At 41.2% G+C, this 21,480-nt stretch overlaps 1 long non-coding RNA gene across 1 annotated transcript in view; it reads right to left on the bottom strand.

Annotated features, from left to right (window-relative positions):
* Nucleotides 1–6,471, bottom strand: part of LOC141736035 (uncharacterized) — an 87,322-nt gene extending 80,851 nt beyond the window's left edge. The window contains exon 1 of the long non-coding RNA XR_012584887.1: nucleotides 6,333–6,471. This is a non-coding gene — a long non-coding RNA (uncharacterized LOC141736035). The remainder of the gene's footprint in view (nucleotides 1–6,332) is intronic.
* Between the last annotated feature and the right edge of the window lie 15,009 nt (nucleotides 6,472–21,480).

Below are 21,480 nucleotides of genomic sequence, written 5' to 3'. Positions count from 1 at the left end.
AAAGCTTGACTTTGGATTATATTTTTGTTAACTTGCCTTCAGAAGAGGTGCACATAGGTGATTTTTCCTTTCCTCCCTAATATTTTGAATTTTGCACCTGGAAGTTGATCTCTGCCTTAACAACCTCAATTTTCCTGAAAACATTCCTCGGTTTCTTCTCTCTCCCGACGTCTATGCTGAAGATTGAAATACTCTAGCTTTTCTTAGCGTATTCGTCCCTTGTACACAGAATCTTTACCTAAATTCAGCTACAGCAAATAAACCACAAGCAATAATTAAATAATTAATATTGACATTAAAATTATTCACTCTTCAGCCTTCCATGCTGCGAGGGGAGCAATGGGAACTGCCATGGCGAGGAGGCAATACTGTATTTTAGTGTTATTGTTGGGGCTTTTTTTGTTTGTTTCTTGTCAATAAACTTGTGATAAGAGCACTTAAGTCACTTCCCGTGCTGAAAAATCAGGAGGAGATTGCGTGAAAAAGTTAATATTCTGAAGTACACAGGTCACGCTGAATTCTAAAGCCAAACCTTACAATAAAGGTAAAGCAAAAATATTTCTACTAAATATTTTTTATGGGTTTCTTGTTTGTTTTCTTTTCATTTATGGTATCATGAATAAAGAGATTGGTAAATCTGTATTGTACTTCCCTTTATTGTATAAAATGTGGACTCCGACAACATTATGCAAAGAGGAAATATTGACGTATTTCAGTTTGTTAAAAAAGAAACCATATAAATAAATAGATAAACAAAATCATGGTGGCAAGGAGAATTGTTAATGATGTGATGTCAGGGCTTACGTACTGATTTAGTGCCTGGCACATCATGTTCTGTACCTCTCCAATGATGCATTTTAGACATAATTTTTGAATGTAATGCAGTACAATTATACTATACATCCAAAAAATAACAACGTTTGGGAAAAACTTTGTTACCATTTGGAAAACATAGCAAATGACACCATAAACATATAAGGCTACTTAGGAATCGGATTTTTTTGGAGTGCTTTAGGTGAATAAATGCGATGTTGTATGTGCCACACTTGCAGTTTTTACTGTATGAGCAGATTTCTACTATTGCCGAGTGCTCAGGAAGAAGATAGTCCTAAGTCCTTGGACAGTGCGCGCTACCTGCTGTTGACTCTCTTCCATGCATCAGCCTAGGACCATGATTAAAATTTATTTGGTGAGCTGTCCGCTATGGAAATATCTGGACTTTGTGCACTCGTATCACAATGGGGCCCAATCCTCTTTCCAGCGAGATTAACTCTGCGAGATCTCCTGGGCCGGGCACCAGGCCCTATATAGCAATAAAGTCATTACTTATGACTGAGAAGTCACCACTCGTTACCGAAGACACTACCAGCTTACAATGAATAAACTGTGGACCCTAGCAAAACTGGAAAATGATTCATGTGATCCTGAACTAAAATGATTATAACACTTAGCCATGATGCAGCTCTACACATCCCTGAAGTGATGAATGACGATGAATTAATTGCTCCTTCCAACACCCTGGGAGGAGAATCCTGTGAGAAAGCCACTGAAGGGTCATCAGGGTGGAGGAAAACTGGAAGATCCTTCTACAGAAATCCTCCCTTGGGGACACCTTGAGCTGGAAGGATGATATTTCTCCCTGGAGAAGGGCAAGGATGGTGCCTGGAGATGTGTGGGAACACCTTTTTTCCCTCCAGCCCCATGTCTGTACCAGTGCCCACTGGTACATAGGACTGAGTTATAAGATGTATTATCTTTCCTTAATAATTCCTGAAGGGCCAGAGAGCAGCAGACAGCCTATGGTGACAATTCCTACGAACCTATCCCTCCATTTCTCCTCCCAGGAAAATGAAATCAATAGAACAACTGGTTCCCCCTTCTGTGACATAAAGACACAACCACGAGTACAATGAAGCCCCACCAGAGGTGTTTAGTGATGAAAGCTAAATGATGAGCAGCTCTCCCTGTCACGATCACGGGGAGGAGAGCACAGGCACTGAAAGGACTTCTCCAGCCTTTTCAGGCAAACCGTAGCCAAGCCAAGAATGAAAAACTGCACTTGCTAAACTGAAATTCTTCTGATGCATTGGCTCAGACTCACCCCAGCACATCTCTGTTTGACTTCCTGGTAAAACAGAAAGCTGAGTCTAATGGTGTTTTTAAACGCTCTTTGAAAATTACACTTGAATGACACCTCCTTCAGTATTTTTCCCACTCCTCAACCCTCAAACCAGAAAAAAAACAAGAGCCATGAGATAAAATCCCAAACTAAAACAGAATACATGACCTGAAAATATCTGTAGACGCTTTCTAAAGTTTGAACTGTTCTCTCTTTTTCTACTGTAGAAAACATGCTTGTTCCACATGTGTAAAAATTGATTGTACAGCACCCAGGGCTATTAGCCTTTTATTCCTGTAGCATCATGCCAACACGTATTTGAAATATATTTTTTTTTCTAATATGCTCTGCTTTGCTCCTGAGAACAATAATAACCCAAGCATCTGATATTTAAAGAAACAATAATTCTACGGGTCTGATCCACATTGCAGTTCTGGATATGCTAACAACTCATTCATTATGTAAAAATGCTTCTTTTCATTATAGCTATTTTTCTATTTTTAATAATCTGTCAGCACCTTCATTCTAAATCCTGAGTACCAGTGGTTTGCAGCAAAACATCTTCAAAAATACCAAGATTTTTGACGTTGACGGAGAGAAGAGTTTGCGGAAGGCTAAATGGATATAAATACATGAAGGCAGGCGGTCTAGTGTGGGTAAATGGTTGGGAAAAAACCTCTTTGCTGGGTGTAATTGCAGTTTTGCTTTTTGGGAATGCATAAAGGTGAAATAAATTCGAGCTGCACAAATTGCAAGTCTGTGCTTTGTACCAGGGGCTATAGTGACACATCCAGAGTAACTATCCGTAAGATTTTTCTTTTATCACTAGGAAAACTGTGAAAGCTTGATTTTCTTCTTTCTTTCCTCAAGGTACGTCAGCAATACCACCACTGATGCCAATGGTGTTATACTAGTGTAAAACTGGGGTGAGAGAGAGACAACCATCATCCTAATTTATTCCTTCATGTCAAGACATTATTTTCCTTTTAGGGCTCAGTCCTACGGTTCCCCGGCATGGCAACCACAACCAGTAGTACTGTGCCTGGCTAAAGGTTACTCGCAACAAAAAATGAAAAAGAGTTTGTTTCTTTGTCTTTTTTAAAATATATACAGAAAACCCACAAGCCTCTTTGCTCCCTTTTTGTCCCCACAACTTTTTCCAGTACCAGAAATACAGGCTTTGTTGCACGCTGCGGTCAGCCTGGAGAAGCAGGAGTACACCGTCAGGAGGATGGCAGGAGCAAAGAAGGTGGAAGCAGGAACATTTATATTCAGATTCCCTTCTCCTTTTTATGCCCGTTCAATTAAAACCTACAAAACAGCTGGATTAAAATACACACATTGCTCGCCCACCCTGCCGGGCAATTAAGGATGAATAGAGTTCAAAGTTCACTCTCCTATCATAGTTATTAAAGATATCCTTCCCATAAGTATTTATTTCCCTTAGGGAAAAAAAAAGGGAAAAAAATTAAAGAAAAGGGGAAAAAAAGAATACCAGCGAGATCTCTGAAGCCAGGCACTGTTTCATTTCTGATTCCGCTTGCACAAAACAGACGAATCCCACTCTCACCAGACAGGGTGGTTTCATGTCATAGGTGAAAAGAAAATTGCTGTATTTTTAAGAAGAGCGGCAATGGGTATTTCGGAGATGCTCGGCCGAGCCCGGGTGCGTACAGGAGGGACAAGTTTGTCATGGTTGTCTCCAAGCACACGGCATGGAGGACTGGATTTCTGACTTTCATAGCATCCTTTCTCGGAGAAGACACTAAAGCATTTCCCACCACATACCTCCTTATGGACAATTATGGTGTGCTCGTCACCCCCTTTTGTTTTTCCTCCAGAAGATGCCTCAGGCAGCATCTCCCTTCCCCTCTGCTGAGCCAACAAGGACATCCTCTGCTGTTCAGAAATGACTGACAAAGGCCAAGCCCTGAAGCCTTTCCTACGTGCAAAATCCCCACACTGCCTCTGGAAATTTCACCTAAGCAGCAATGGCAACAGTCACGGGTGAAAAACTGTCATCAGGATATTAACGAGCTATTTTCTTTTCACTGTGAAAAAGGCCAGACACTGAGGAAGGGCTTAGCGTAGAATAAGGTCCTGCATCCTATAACCATCCGGTAATAATATGTTTATTAATACAGGTATCCTTCATGCCATTTCTTTGATACGTCTTCTGTTTCTAGGGCAAGGATGTTCTTTTAAAACTGCCAGCCCTAAAATCCCGATAGTGTGTTACAGATTGCCTGGTGTTTATTGTAGCTGTAAACATTTAATGACTGATGATTAAATGCACAGTGAACTTATTAAAACCTGAAAGATTTAATTAAATGTACTTGGCAGGAGATGTAAATTTAAAATTAGTTTTAATAATTCTGCATGAAATGTAACATCTCTTGAATAGGTGCATCTAATCATGAGAGAGTTTTGGGTTTTTTCTCCTATTTTTAAATCTTAAGTTTTAATCCACTTTCCTGTTTCCCCTTTGAAATGATTTAAGGGGAAAAAGTAGAACAAAAATTGACAAATAGGCCAAATAATAATACATGCTCCTGGCAGGACCCATGATAGGAATCCTAAAAATATTCCTTTAATGCCACTTAAGAAATATCAGCAATATTTGTTTGAAGAAATAACATTACCGCAAACGAGAAAACTAGCAACTAAACCAAACAAGGCATTTTTGCTTTTTAGTTTGTTCCCCCAGGTTTTGGCTTGCACCAGCTTCACAGGAATAGTTGATACTAGCAGTGAAAACACATTCTTTATTCAGTATCTTCTCATTAGAGATTACTATGTGGTGGAAAACACATCAGCTTCCATCGTCTGTATCGCATTGCTCCAGCTTGCCCGGAGTCAGTGTAATGTGTAATTTTAGTAATGCGGCATCATTAAAATCCACCTATTTCAGGTTTAGAGGTTCTACCTACATTCTGAAGCCATGGATAAATCAGTACCTCCTCGTTATCGTGTATGAAACACACGCATTATTATAGTTGATTCAGTTTAACGCATAGATGCTCTGATTATGCATAGTATTTAACACGACTTTTGCCGAAACTCTTATTGTGTATCATGCTTCTGTCTTACTGATTTTCCTTTTCTGTTTGGCCATCGTTAGTGCTAACATATGCTATATTTTGCCTGGGACACTGACTCCCCCAAGGGCCAGCATCCCTACCAGCTTCTAGATCGGAACCCTTTGGAGCAAGCAAGTTCTAGATGTGATTAATTCATCCCCTAACGGCTTACTTCAAGGCACTAACAAAAGCCGAGTACTAAGCTAAGAATAAGAACGATGCTAATTTTCTGCAGTAATTGAAATACATAGACTAGCTTTGACTCTCTATACCTTGTTTCCCAAGTGCTGAGTCCTCAATTAACTCTTTCCTAATCGCCTCTCCTTAGTTTAGGAAAAGGTATCCCTTCCTCCCACCCTCCTCTTCAAATGACATCTTACATAGCAGAAAAATCAAACCAGCATTATAAATAACTTATTTACTGTGTAATTAATTCCTTTTCCAGATTGCATCCCTGTTTAAAAGGAGGTGAGCGGAGAGGTTTCCAGCGTGCGAATGGGGGGGTGCACGTTGCACACCAACTCTGTGGCTTCTTATTTACATGTTGCTCATGTTTATGCAAGTTAAAGACAAATACAGCTGCTGATGCCTTCCCCGGCAACCCCAGGCACCGGCCAAGCTACAAAAAGCAGCCACAACCAAGCTCGTAACAAAATTTTCATGGAAAGCGAGAAGCGTTAATAGCCGGGGAGGGTGTGATGGGAGATCTGTGTGATTTTCTTTGAAAAAATAGCCGACATTTTCAAAAAACAAATACCGTATGTTCATTTCAGCTTCTTCGGTGGCTTTCTTGTTATAGGAATATTTGCTGGTGATGAAAACGCCACGGAGCCAATCAAACTGCACTGCTACACAGCCCGCCGCGCTCGGAGCCCGGTGTTTAAAATAACCCTTATGCATTATTCATTAAGAGTTGATGTTTATGCAAATTACAGAAGCATGTGCCCACCTGGCCATCATGGGTTAATAACAACAACAACAACAACAACAACAACGATGATGATAATACAAAAAAAAATACAGGCGCAGCCTCTCCCTAAGCAAACTATCAATCTTTGAGCCATCCCCAGAATCTATATACAATCAATGATAACGCTCCTTCATTAAATGCATCCACGAATTGCAATCCTTACCTGGTTAGCTCTGTAGGACCCTCAGGTTTTCTGGATGAAATAACTGACTGTGCACGCAACCAATAAAACTGAACTGAAAAGCTGATTAAGGGCACTTACTTAATGCAAAGCCACTCACTGAATATTCATATGGTGCCTGTGTTTATGCAAATTAAAGCAAAAGAAAGCCCAAGGGGATTGGTTGCCATAGCCTACAAACACTGTGAACAGCAGAAAAATAGAGAATAGGAACAAATAAATCTGTGAAGGAGAGCAAGCAGTATAGTAAAATATTTAAAGACTTACATGAATAACAGTTTTTAAAAGCTTTATCTAATCACACCATTTTTAGGTCTATCAGGTATTTTTCTACAATGTGCGATTCTGTAATTATCGTCATCGTACAAGACAGTATCACTAATGTTTGTCAGCTTTATTTATTCTGTAACTGTGTAAGCAGAGTCCTTAAGCGTATCAAGCAGGTGAAAAAATAATTACAACAAAAAATTATATTTTAATACATTAGGAACAAAACCCACAGGCTTGTGTTACACTTTATTAAGTCTTTAATTTGAGGCTGCCTTCTCAAGTGAAAGGATAGAGAAAAGTAGAGTGTGCCAGTGGGAGCCCACTAAAAAGGAAATTTAGCTCCTTGCTATCTTAATTTAGATGTGTAGCTGCTTCATTCCAGATGCAGGCTCGCATGTGATATAGCTAATATTATTCTTGCACTGGGCTTTTTCTCGGTCTGAAGAAATTTTGAAAAGACCATGCTTTCTTACAACTAAAAACTAAAATACATGTGAAATTTACATAAAATGCTACTTCTCAAATCAGGTTCAAATATACCGATTCAAGTTCTTAATATGGTAATCAGTAAAACTGATAATGCTTTTTTACAATGACATATTTTAAAATCTGAAAGATATAGTATATCAGCATTGCCATTTCCCTGGTAAGCAAGAAAATATATATATATATATATATATATATATATATATATATATATATATATAAATCCTACTCTTCTGTAGTATATTACATTGTAACCTTTTCCATTTATTTCTATCAACAAATTACACTTTCAGGAGAGCTTCCCATTTGTAGATAAACGTGCATAAATAGTGCCATTGTTATTCAAGTTTTAAGACGGATCAGATGAAACCATCTCATACAAGATATTTGAATTATGGATCAATAAGTACATCTGGCTTTTAAGTTTTCTGTGATTTCCACTGATATCTATTGGCTGCTGTTAGCAGATAACTTTTCAGGTGAAAAAAACCAACAACCACCAAAACAGAGCCCAGCAGAAGCTGCTCCTCCATGGGCACACAAGAACAGGGATTGCTGGCTTATAGAATCATAGAACCGTAGGGTTGGAAGGGACCTCTGGAGATCATCTAGTCCAACCCCCTGCCAGAGCAGGGTCACCCAGAGCAGGTGGCACAGGAACGCCTCCAGGCGGGTTTGGAATGTCTCCAGAGACAGAGACTCCACCACCTCTCTGGGCAGCCTCTGCCAGGGCTCTGCCACCCTCACAGCAAAGAAGTTCCTCCTCAGGTTTAGGTGGAACTTCTGATGCTCAAGTTTGTGCCCGTTACCTCTTGTCCTGTCGCTGGGCACCACTGAAAAGAGCCTGGCCCCATCCTCCTGACACCCACCCTTTCAGTATTTATAAGTGTTGATAAGATCCCCCCTCAGCCATCTTTGTTCCAGAGTGAAGAGACCCAATTCCCTCAGCCTTTCTTCATAAGAGAGGTGTTCCAGTCCCCTCACCATCTTGGTAGCCCTTTGCTGCACCTTCTCCAGCAGTTCCCTGTCCTTCTTGAACCGGGGAGCCCAGAACTGGACACAGTACTCCAGGTGCGGCCTCACCAAGGCAGAGTAGAGGGGGAGGATGACCTCCCTCCACCTGCTGGCCACACTCTTCTTGATGCACCCCAGCATGCCATTGGCCTTTTTGGCCACGAGGGCACATTGCCGGCTCATGGTCATCCTGTTGTCCATCAGGACTCCCAGGTCTCTTTCCACAGAGCTGCTCTCCAGCAGGTCAGCCCCAACCTGTCCTGGTGCAGGGGGTTACTCCTCCCCAGGTGCAGCACCCTGCACTTGCCCTGGTTGAATTTCATAAGGTTCCTCTTTGCCCAGATCTCCAGCCTGTCCAGGTCTCTCTGGATGGCGGCACAGCCTTCTGCTGTGTCAGCCACCCCCACCAGCTTTGTGTCATCAGCAAACCTGCTGAGGGTGCACTCTATCTATCCCCTCATCCAGGTCATTGATGAATATATTGAAGAGGAGTGGACCCAGTACTGACCCCTGGGGAACACCACTCGTCACTGGCCTCCAGCTAGACTCTGTGCCCCTATCACTACCCTCTGAGCTCTGTCTTTCAATCAGTTGTCTGGTTGAATGGACAGCCTTTCAACCTTACTGTCCATTCATCAAGCCCGCTCTTTCTCAGCTTCCCTATGAGGATGCTGTGGGAGACCATGTCGAACGCCTTGCTGAAGTCAAGGTAGACCACATCTACCGCACTCCCCCCATCTACCCATCCAGTCATGCTATCATAGAAGGCTATCAGATTAGTAGGAAGCTTGTAGGAAGCTGATGGGCTTTCCTTCCTGGTAAGATGAGTTGAGATCAAATGCAGCTTCTCAGAATGTGGAGTGATGGTCCTGCTGCAAGAAATCGAGGTATACCCTTGGCTTCATCACCATGGAGACTCCACTGCCAGTTTTGCTTGTGAAGACCATCCCATTCTCAATGTTTCCACTAGTCCTAGAGAGGACTGTGGAATTTGCTGTACCAGCTTATGACTTCTGAGTTGATGCCGTTGCTTATTGGGAGATTCAGGACCACGCAGCAAGGCTACTGGCTGCAAGGTGCCAGTGGACATGTTGGTACCTGAACAAGGGCAAAGAGACTCTTTGGCCATGGTATGCCAAAGCTCCTTGTGGGTGGCACAAGGCATGAAGCAGAGGGCCCTAACAGGTAAGAGACAGGCTGCTCAGAGCAAAGAAAGGAACCAGGCTCACCTACTTGGATGACAATGAATTCCTGCCTGGCTGAGGACCTCTAAGGGCAAGAAAGCTAACCTTGATAGGGAAAAAAAAAAAAAGTGAGATGCCACACAGCCTGAGAGAAAGCTGTGTCTTGAAAGATGAACTTTCCAAAAGGTCAAAAAATTCTGTAGGAGTAGAAATGCGTTTATCTACGTCTAATCATTTGTCTTGACTTACATGAAGGATAATTGTGCTTACAGATCCTTAGAAAGCCTATGTATCTTATGGCATCAACATCACCGCAGATATCCAAGTAGTTAAACGGAAAATGCAGAGTGCTCACATGTTTATGAAAGGCTGGGTCCTCAACGTAAGAAAAAGAAAGGTATCTGAGGACAAGGGCAGTTGGTTGCAGGGGCAAGGATGGAGGGCAGAAGGCCAAGAGAAGAGGCAGTCCTGCATTCACTCCTATACAGAGGAGGCTTGTAACAGGAACTGGGGTCTCATGATCAGTTGCTTAATAAAGATCCAGTAGGAGATCAATCAACTGGTGAATATAACTATATGCATTTAAAAAAAATAATAGGGAGAACAAACACACACTGATTTCCTCCGCATCACCCACAAAAAAAAAAAAAAGGAACACAAGGACTTTTCTATTTTCAAGGCAGGCATGGGGCAATTTCAAATTATTCGATGAAGTTTTTGGAAAGTTCATGAAGATCTAATAGGACTCAAGTGCTTCCAAGTTTTTCCATTTCTCCTTAAGAGAAATAAGTCTAAAAAAACTCTTGTTTTCAGAGAAGAAGTGTCTTCCCATGTTGGACACAACGCCAGCTGCAACATCATAAATATTCATCCGTGAACAGAGCTGGAAGCACATGTGAGCATTGATGCAATGATTTGGTGCACCAGCACCTCATTCATAAGATAAATGGGTATGCAAACAAGCAGGCATATGTAGGAACTAGAAATGAGAACAGAATATGAAGAAATTGTGAGGGGCCTTAATCAACTTTTTCACTTTGCAAGGACCACAGTTTGGCTGTCAGCAGCTAGTTTCCCAATGGATTCGGTGGGGCGGGATCAGTTGTGGGTGGGTGAGGTGGTGTTGGCTTTTCCAGCAGTCTTTAGTCTTATTCTCAGGTACTTACATGCATTTATTTCGAACACTTTGCACAATGTGATTCAGAACGTGCTATGGAGCTAGCTGCTTCTTTTTCCCTTTCTTTTTTTCTTTTTCAAAAAAAGGGAATTTAAATTTAAATGGAATTGGAAGTTGACAAAGTCCTACCTTTTCAACTCCAGCTTTAGCACAGATGTACGTATATGACCTGATTCTGTGAAGTGATATTTCTGCACTGTAGTCCTGTCAATCCCTCACCTTTCAGGAACACTAAACCAATAAAGTAAATTATTTTAAAGAATAAAGAAACTGAGAAAATCCAATCTATAAATTGACTTCTTTGTTCTGCTGATTGACTAAATGATACTTAAGTCATCTCTAAGTGCCTGGAGAAAAATAAAAGGCATTTCTATTGTGAAGCTGAACAATTAGGCGATTGTAAAGCATGGAATGGCAAAGTGGAAAACGCATGGTAATAAAGTTTTCCATTTTTCTCTCCCCCATTTATTTATTTATTTATTCTACAGCAAATGCCGTAAGTGGAGCAGAAAAGCAACTTCACTTTCTAACCTCTGGATTAGTGACAATACTGGAGATTTAGCTACTTTCCAGAAGCCCACATGTGGAAATGACTATCCTGCCACTATTTCACCATCATTTAGATAAAGAGGGGAGAGCTGTGCTGGCTTGCCCTTTCCTGCAGAGACCACGTGCATCTGTTTAACCTCAGGCATTCACGCTGTTTCCAAAGCTGAATGACAGAAAGACATGCAGAAGAAAACACTTCATACGCTCACCCAAATGGTGCGTATCTCCTGGATGTCCAAGGCAATAAAAATAGCGACTCACACCGCAAAACCCTACTGATGCATGACTCAAACCACGCTCCCGAGGATTTCACCTCACATTTTGGAAAAGACAGTGTTGAAGACGTCTCCATAACAACAGGTTTGTTGCTTCTTGTCAAAGCAGCATGTCTGCACGGGATTCAGCTCCCTGCATCAGCTCATCTCTCACCATTTTCCCTTCCTTCCTTCAGCAACATTTCCTCTTTTCATATTTTTCTGTCTCCTTCTCCCTTTATCCTTCTCTTGTCTCTCAGCTGCTGTCCTAATAACCAAATGTTTACTCCTAGTTAGTGACTTTCCTGCTCTTCCCACCCACACCAAAGCCCATTTCAAATCCTCCCTCTCCTGGCATCGTCATTCCATCACTAGCTATTTGTGAGACAAGGGCAGTATATACCCATGCCAACGTAACTGCCCAGACACATTGCGTCAGGAAAGTTTGACCCCATGTAACATAAAGATAGGTTAGGCGTCATGGGAAATTAGACGCAGCTGGGAAAATTACAAGGGAACAAAAAGGAAACATAAGGTTGCGTCACATACCATTGAAGAGTCAATAGAGAAAACTGAGAGGTGGCCACTCAAAAATTACACAAAAAACATTCCAACTCTGTTTTAAAGAAAGCAATTATACCATAAACCATCACAGAAATGCCTGGAAGATTCATCCATACCAAAAAAAACCAAGAAGTGAACTTTTTGTGCTAGTGGAAGTACTGACTTCTGAGATAAGAAAACCATTACCTCCAAACAGAAGTAAAGATTAAAGAGTGTGGAGGGCTGTGGGGGTGTGTGTGAGGGTGGAAACGCTTTTACAGTGTTTGTGCCATTAGCTTGGATGAGACAAAAATACATTTGCAGGGCAAACCTGCTACGATGAGGGTAAGGGGAAATTTGTGCTGCAGACAAACATTTTTTTTATGAGAACTAGTGCAAGATGGAGGAGAAATGAAAGAGCAAACATTTATTTTTACGACCTAATGGGATTTTAGAATTAAGCACAGCAGGTAGCAATATGCTGCACTATTTAAAAAAAAAAAAAAAAAAAAAAAAAACATTGCATGAACGTACATGAAAGCCTTCTCTCTTTTCAAAACACTCTGCTGTCACCTAGGGTATGGGAAATCAAAGCGCGGGATAGCGATGGACTCAATGTCTCTTTCCACAGGCAAGTGGTACAGTAAGGGCATTTGGAGACAGGACTAGAGCCACAATCCAGACTAGAAAGAGAAAAGAGTGAAGGCCCTACTTTCAAAAATCACCTCTGGATTCCAATTTCTTGATACCTCCTGCTCCAGGAGGTCTGCCAATAGCTGCTTTGAAAAGTATCTGCTCCTAGAGGAATTCTTTTTTGTGATCACTACACCCGCAGGTGGCCCTTTGAATGGACACACAATGTAATATGAGTATAAAAATCTCACTTTCAAGCAACATAAAAGACAAGGTGCCACTGGTAAATCTGTTCACAGGGAAGGAAAAAAAAAAAAAAAAGAGGGAAAAAAATAGATTAACTGATTCTAGTACTGAAACATTGTTCTGTAACATGAAGGTACAGATTATGTGCTGTGAACAAAGTCCTGCAAGGTCTGGAAACTGGCTCCCTGGGTTGGAGCTGAGGTCCCCTGTGGAAGGTATAATTTTGCATAGGAACTGAAAAAATAAAAGTAATTACCCAAGTCTGTATGTGAAAGGTGTCAAGGCTGGCAGTGAGTGTTAATAATCTGATATATGTTTTATACCACTTCTTTAGTGAATGTGATATATATGATATTCAGCAGCAGGAATAAAAAATTAAAGAATTTCAGTGTTTGCCTTTTTTTTTTTTTCTTTCTTTTGAATAGCAAGTGTTCTGTATCTCCAGGTTGCTAGGGATGAATGACCTAGTCAGAGAGGGTCTGGGAAAGTGGTGAAGAGTTTCCAAGGATTCGTATTGTCCCTTTAGAGAGGGGAAAATTCAGAACAAAGGATGGCTCTTGTTGGGATGCTCATTCTTGGAGCACAAAAGAATGTTTCTCTCCCCTACTTTACTTTATGATAGAATTAATAATGACTAAAGCTTCTTCAACCTTTTTCAGCCTGAACCCATACGTGGCTTTTAGCAGAAATTAAAAACTTGTGGGGTCAAAAAGCAATCTGTCTGTCAGTCCTCTGTCTCTGAAAATTTCATCTTAGGGACTCAAAATCAAGCACAAAGAATAAACCTGAGCACAGGCTATCTGCCACTGAGACATAAGATTCAGGCGTCTTTTTTCCTCCTGCCTTTCAGTCTTCCAAGTATTTTTTTTTAACCAATTAGCTGAGGGAAGGCAGGGAATGCAACATGGAAAAGTTCCAACTGGAAAGCTTGAACTTTCCAGATATATGAGCGCTGTCATCTGTACACACTACAAAACCCAACGTACTTCCTAATAGAGCAACAGTGGGTTTATAGAGCATGTGGGTTTATTTGCTTTTCTTTTCCTGAAAAGAGACAACAGTTCCCACACAAGGTCTACAACACAGTTTCCTAACACGGTTAATACCCCTTTTTTTTTGTAACCTGAGAAAAACCCATCTGAGAATGCTGGGTCTCCATTTTCTTTGGAAATACAATCAAATACTGTCCCTTTCCTATGTACCATACACATGGCATGGAAAGGTTGGTGCTTTGATGAACAGTCAACATATGCCAACAAAGCTAACACATTCGATATCAAAATCCATACTGAAGCATTCTCAGCATTTCAGATACTCCTCTTGCTTCATGCCTCAAAGAAATTGTTTTCACGACTGAAGCAAGGTGACAAAAAAAAAAAGTTTATTTTATGTAAATCATGTAATAGAACAAATTGATATATCTGTTCAGAATAGTTTTTCAGAAAGGGATGTTCCCTGAAGGATGGAGTCGTTCAGAAAAGCTTTCAGAAACCAGCACGCTTACTATATTCTTTTTTTTGGTTCTTTATCAGATTGTTCCTAAAGACAATCCTTACGATGAGGCTACGTTTCCCATTTTGCCAAAGGAAGTGATCTGAGAACAGTTGTAGCTCTCTCTCTCGACTGTCAGATTGATGACAACAAGAAAAGGGTTTATAACTGGTGACTTGACAGCAGATGAACATCACAGCCAAGAAGTCCCAGACACAGCATACACTATGAACAGGTTACAAGGGAAACCACAAAAGGTGCTGGTGTCAAAGGGCTCCCAGGGTGCCCTGGCTGATGTAAGCAGACAGCTTTTGGTCCCTCAGGGAAACCTTTGGGGAGGGCAGCACGTTGGCCAGAAAAAATACACCCAACTGCTGCTTTGATAACGGTGTAGTTCACGCATTACACACCCCTGTTTTAATATGAATACAATTCTATAGATATGGGTCATAATGGGACATACTCAAAGTCTAGTAATTATACTTTCAAGAAAATCTTACAAAAGAGAAATTGAATGCAATGCTTACCAATTAATGTGCCTTTGATAATGGTACACTGGAGGAAAACCATAAAAGCCATTTTTGTGTCTCAAAAGGCTGAGGAAAAAGTAACATCTTGAGAGACCTAAGGTGGCATTTGTAGGCAAAGGTGTTCTTTGCTCTCTGCGGTGTGCAATAAGAGCTGTCGGGCTGTTTGTTGTTCAAATAGGCTATCCTTGGCCAGTGCTTGAAACTGTCATTGCTAATAGAAACCACAGACCTATTGGATGCCTGTGAAGGTCTCAAACTCTGGTGCTCAGTCATCACAGCTATCAATATTTTAGACCAAGTTCGATAAATACGTTGCTTTCATCACTTCAGTGAAAAGAACAGATAAGTGCAACTTTCATGACCGTAAAGTGGGGAAAAAAATTTGAGACGTGAACAAAGAGATCAAAGCCCTGTCAAGATTTTTGTAGTCTGTGAACGCTACAGATTTTAATGCTGTCTGTAGGTGTGTTGGGTGCTTTGCAGCCATCAAAAATGAAGCTAAACATAATAACCATGTGTCAGAGTTCAATGAGTAAAAATATTCTTCAGCTATTAGTTGAAGGAGTGAATTCATTATAACATCTAATTTGGGAACTGTTTGAACACTGGGAGTTTGCAAAGTGCATTTGAACATTATTGGGTTCTTATCCTCTAGAGGAAAGATTAAGAAAGAAAAGAGGATGGAGGATACAATACAAAATATGCAAAAGAGCCTTGAAGAGAAAAGAAAGACTATGTTTTTTCAAATTTGGTCTTCCTTGTATAAGCGGTTGTATTCCCTGTGTCTGTGCAGGACCTCTGTGTACATGCACATATGAACACATCTCCAAAGAGACATATAAGTACCTCAATGATCATTTATATTTAAAATCCTGAAACTCCATGGTTTCACTAAAAATCTGCGTAACCACTTTTGCAATTCTGAGGTTTCACTAAGAAATAAAATTGCTAATACAAGTGAGAGCTAGCTATTCTATCTTTCTTAACAAAAGCAAGAAAGTCTCTGTAGGGGCCCAGAACCCAGTCCTTCAGAATAACTCAAATATTCATATCAAAATGAATTACAAACAAAATTGAAAATCAGAGAGCATCCTACTTCACTTTATAACTGAAAAGGTACGAACAACTTTCAAATTGCCCCAAACTTAAGTCAAAATACATTCTGTGAATTGTAGAACTGATCTACTAATGCAGCAACACTAGAGCATGACAGGTCGTCATCTCCAGACTTTGCAAAAACCTGACATTCAAGATACCCACCTAAACGATTACAAAAAGTTTCACAGGCAAAGCATGAAGACTTTCTGATCCTTATAATCAAACTTCACTGCTGTAAAAATCTGGCCAAAAAAATCTTTTAAGTTTTTCAGTGGTGATTGGGAAAGACGTATTTTTATTAGTTTTCTTATATTGTGCTCTGAAAAAATCCATTTTCACAGAAAAGAAATTAAGTAAACTGCTGGTGATTGAAAATTAGGGGTAATTTGTGAGAAATATTTTCCAAAAAATATTGCATTTGTCAAAATAAATAATAAAAAAAAAGATTACTGCAACACATTGCTCCTATAAGGCCATGATGCATTATGTTTTTCACTTTTATGTTATAGTATAAATCACAATATAGCACTTATACATATAAAAGTTGAAGTAGTAATAACCATCTGAAAATAATTCCATAAAAGGTTAATTTTATATTAAGTAGAAGTTTCATATATTGTATTTTTATGTTTTAGAAAGGCTATTGATATTTTTTTGTGGTGATAAAAACAATTTTCAGGAAGTTGGCAGCCCAACTTTTCTTTTGCATCAGCGATGAGAAAAAATTGTCAGAAATGTCTGCAAGGGAAAAGGAAGTCTCAAAAATAGTCTAAATAGCAGAGCACTGATGTGCTAGGGTACCACAATAAAGAGGAAGATGGAAGAATTTCTCTCCTGTCCTCATCAGAGGGTCTTTCATACATTTTTCTAGGGACAGAGGGTAAGATGAGAGCAGATTTTTTTAATTACCAGAGTTTCTGGAAGCTGATATAAGATTAAATGAGCTGTAAAGGTGAGAGAGGAAACAGACTGAAGTCCTTACTTCTGGCCAAATCTTGCAGCTTTTGGAGTGGCAGCTGTAACTCTTACGAGTTTATCAGAAGTCTCCCGCTATTTGGAGATTTCATTGAAGAGCCGGTGGCTGGTATCAAGAGATTGCATGCAACTTTCCACATCCTTTTTTTTTTTCTAATGAAAAGCCAAGTTTCCATCCCTCCTGACTCTGGAGAGAAGCTTGCAGATATGAAGAGAGTGCAAACACAGAGCCTCTGCACAAAGACTTCTAAAGCAGAAGGCAAATAAAAATAACCCAAGATGACTATATATATATTTCCAGCTGCTCCTGTGATTTTGGGACTCAGATGGTGGATGGCCTTGGGTCAGAAGTATTGCTGTTGCAGGCTAAGTCTGAAGCCCAGACTTCAGCCCTGCTCCCATATGACTAATCCCATTTGTTCTGTGATCTGAGCTATGCGTTTTCCCTCTGATTTCCAGTGTTTAAAGATGCTCTGCAGCAGGGTCAAAACTCAGAGGTGGAAATATGCTCGCTGTGACCATAATATTACCCGTGTGATTAATAAAATAACTCACCTCAGGGGTAGCTTGAGTGGATGCTGCAGAGCTCGTGAGATGAGAAAAGTTGCCTCATTAAAATAATTCGAAAAAGAGCAAAAATAGAGAGCCTTATTTTACGTCCCTGCGTTAAACTATGAGAAACTCAAAAGGTGGAAAGGAAAAGTGGCATGGACAAAGGGGAACACAAACAGCAAGAGACACCAAAACTCTGGCAGGAGTTTCTGCTAACTCTACCAAAGCTACAAAGTGCTTCGGGAGTCAATTTTTCTCCTTTTTCTGACCACCCAGAGGGACAGAGTGCCTCAAGAGGAGCAACAGCAGCAGAAGCACATAAAAAAACAGATTACCTTTGATTTTGTAGGATTTGGGTCGATGATTCAGTCTATCTGAAGGAGGTAAGGAATAATTTCTGTACAGCTACAACACACAGTTAAAACTAATGACCCTTCTCCTGGGAGCAGACATCCTCCCAGGAGCCAACACTAAGATGTTACCTGATAAAGATGAAGAGATTTTTGCACTTGTTTTTTCGGTTCTTTATGAAGACAGGTTTCCCTCCTAAGACCACTGAATCTTTGTTGTTGTTCATCCCAACATTTTTATATAAAGTAAAATATTTCAAAAAGTGGTACAATATTCGTGATGTTCCTATGAGCAAACAGTATGTTGGCTGTATGTGTATATTGGGGCTGTTGGTGGATGAGAAGCTCAACACGAGCCAACAATGTGCGCTGGCGGCCCAGAAAGCCAACTGCATCCTGGGCTGCATCAAAGGAAGCGTGTCCAGCAGGTTGAGGGAGGTGATTCTCCCCCTCTACTCTGCTCTCGTGAGACCCCACTTGGAGTACTGCGTCCAGCTCTTGGGCTCCCAACATCAGAAGGACATGGACCTGTTGGAGCAGGTCCAGAGGAGGGCCACAAAGACGATGCGAGGGCTGGAGCCCCTCTGCTGTGAGGACAGGCTGAGAGAGTTGGCAGTGTTCAGCCTGGAGAAGAGAAGGCTCCTTGGAGACCTTATAGCGGCCTTCCAGTACCTGAACAGGGCCTACAAGAGAGCTCGATAGGGACTTCTTACAAAGGCATAATGGCTTAAAACTGGAGGAGGGCAGATTTGGATTAGATATCAGAAAGAAATTTTTCACTCTGAGGGTAGTGAGCCCCTGGCCCAGGTTTCCCAGAGAAGCTGTGGCTGCCCCATCCCTGGAAGTGTTCAAGGCCAGGTTGGATGGGGCTTGGAGCAACCTAGTCTAGTGGGAGGTGTCCCTGCCCAGGGCAGAGGGGTTGGAACTAGGTGATCTTTAAGACCCCTTCCAACCCAAACCATTCTCTGATAAGTATATACTGCCAGCATCAAAAAACCACACTTATCTCTGCTTACGCTGACTCCACACTTAAGGTGATATGGTCACAGATCACCATGGTCCTAGCAAGCCCTAAGATGAGAGTGGAGGCTGAAAGCATGGGCACATGAGACCTCCTAGAACAACCAGCATGGGAAAAAATGGGAATAAATTTATTACCATGGGCTGCTGAAATGGAGCCATGGCAGAGAGGACTTCATGGAGACCAGGAAATGCCAGGTGTTGTCTGGGGCAATCTTCTTGGCGAAGTTCAGTAGTGGATAGCCCAGCAAAACTGAGGGCACCCAGCTGATAACATTTCTGTCCAATCATCAAGCCCCAAATGACTCTTTGTTTTTCACTGCTGTTGTTATTAGTTGCACTATCGTAGCAGCAATAGTCACAGTGACAGATCTAGGCTTTGTGCTGAGCAAAGAAGAACCAAAAAAAAATCTCTGCCTCAGAAGAGTGTACGATAAGTCGGTACAAGTCAGGGATACCACCTGAAAGACAACAGTTATCTATACATGGTCATGTTTTCTGTAGATACCACCGTAGTCTTCCCAGCAGGCTATAACTTGGTTATTGAACCCATCAACTCCTTCTTCTTTCACAGGGAAACAGGGCTTGTACCTGGAAAGAAGCTGCTGAGATGAATTGACAGTGCTGGAAATGAATGTCTGGATTTTATTTTCTCTTTGCTGATTTCCCACTGATTTGTTGTCCCTTTCATGTCACCTCTCAGCCTGATGGGGAATGGTGTCAGCTGGGAAATCTGCCTCTCCTCACCCTTTATTTTTCCACATATTTTAATAACTTCACCACCAATTTCTGACCTCGCACTAGCTCCTTACTTTTACTTGAACAAGATCTTTTGCTCTGTTACCTTCACTTGCCATCCTTCACAAAGTCCTCACTCTGCATTTGCATATCCCTAACATTATTTGTGTTATCTAGAATCCCTACAAAATAATTTGTGTTGTTCAACTCTTTGGTCTGCAAGCTTTTCTTACCTTCTTGTATGACGTGAAGCATAAGGAGGATGTTGTGCTGTAAATCTAGACAGCACCAGCACTCATTACTTTCTTGTAGCTTCGGCAATTTGATCAATCTTATTGCATGAACCAAACAAAAAACTGAACAACTTAATGTAGCTCATGTGCTATATCAAGCTGTGAATTTACAATGGCCAAAAGCAAAATTTAAATTGGACAACTAAATATCTGAGCTCAAACTCTGCTCTTTCTGCATATCCTCACTAGTGAAGCTTGAGTGTTCAATTTTATGAGAATGTTCAATGTTATTCAATTCAATGTTACGAGAAGACGAAAGAATACAGACCTGAACTAAATCAAGGTTTATTTTTCAAAGTAAAGCACATATTTGTGAAACAGTTTTCTACTATTTGTTCATTTCTGTTAGCCAGCCAGTGATCAGGGACTTAAATCCTGAAAATGTTCTTTTATCCCTTGGTTCTGATTCAGACCAGAGAACAAGCCATTGCTACATTTTTATATTGCTTCTGTGTTGCGGCCAGGGTGAGAACAGAAACTCAATAACCTTTTTCAAAGTCCTTGACTTTTTGGAAGGCTTTCAAGTCCTTCACAGCAGAACTAGCTTCCTGCTCTCATTTCACATGGGTCACATTGCTCAGCATCCTCAGATTTATGGAGACAGTAAAACGTTGCTGCAAACCTCATCTTCTGCTCTACTCTTTTGACCACATCATTTTTTTCTATGGCCTCCTGCTTTAGCTCCCCTTTTCAAATACTAGTTTTGTTTCCCACTTTCAAAGTTGTGTACAGACTTGGGAAGCTAGATCTCACTCTCAGTCCACGAAGCCACTTCCCTGTGTATCACTCAAATTCTTTCTCATTTTCTCCCATACCAGTCCTCATACTTGCAAGGAGTTCACAGCAGGATTTATGTTCCCCGTTTCAGCGATGAGGTGGGGGACCAGAAAGAATGGAGCACCTCTGCTATGAGGACAGGCTGAGGGAGCTGGGGGTGTTCAGCCTGGAGAAGAGAAGGCTCCGGGGAAACCTTAGAGCCCCTTCCAGTACCTGAAGAGGCTCCACGAAAGCTGGGGAAGGACTCTGGGTCAGGGAGGGGAGCCAAAGGATGAGGGGTAACGGTTTTAAACTGAAAGAGGAGAGATTTAGATTAGGTATTAGGAAGAAATTCTTTACCGTGAGGGTGGTGAGGCACTGGCCCAGGTTGCCCAGAGAAGCTGTAGATGCCCCTTCCCTGGAAACATTCCAGGTCAGGTTAGATGGGGCTTTGAACAACCTGATCCCCTTGAAGATGTCCGTGCTTATTGCATAAGGGTTGGACCAGATGGCCTTCAAAGCTCCTTTCCATGCCAAACCATTCCATGATTCTATAAGGGCAGCCCTTGTGTGTCGGTGCCATTTAAAACAGCTGGGGATCCGCAGGCTGTAAGTCATTCTCATTTTGGTTATGAAAAGTAAAACAATGGGTTCTGTAACTTTAAGAAAAGAGGTGCAACAGAGTCATTTGGAGGCATCTGGGATTTCCAGATCAGGAGATACTGGAGGAGACCAAGGTTGCAAGGAGATCCTCCTGGCTTACAAAAACAGATCGGGGCAGGTTCCTGTTGTATTTGTTGGTTGGGGTCCTCTTCCCATGCATCTACTGCAGATAGTAACCTTGGCTGAAAAAGGGAGATAGACACACTCCCATAGCTACATATATTATACCTGTTTGGTTCAGGGATGTTAACGGTAAGAGCCAAAGAATCCTTTTGCACCGATGGGCTCACATGTATTTTTTACTGCTC

The sequence above is a fragment of the Larus michahellis genome, chromosome Z (assembly GCF_964199755.1).
Source record: "Larus michahellis chromosome Z, bLarMic1.1, whole genome shotgun sequence".
Lineage (NCBI taxonomy): Eukaryota > Metazoa > Chordata > Aves > Charadriiformes > Laridae > Larus > Larus michahellis.
The sequence above is the reverse complement of the archived record's forward strand: the minus strand, read 5'-3'. Positions and strand labels throughout refer to the sequence as shown.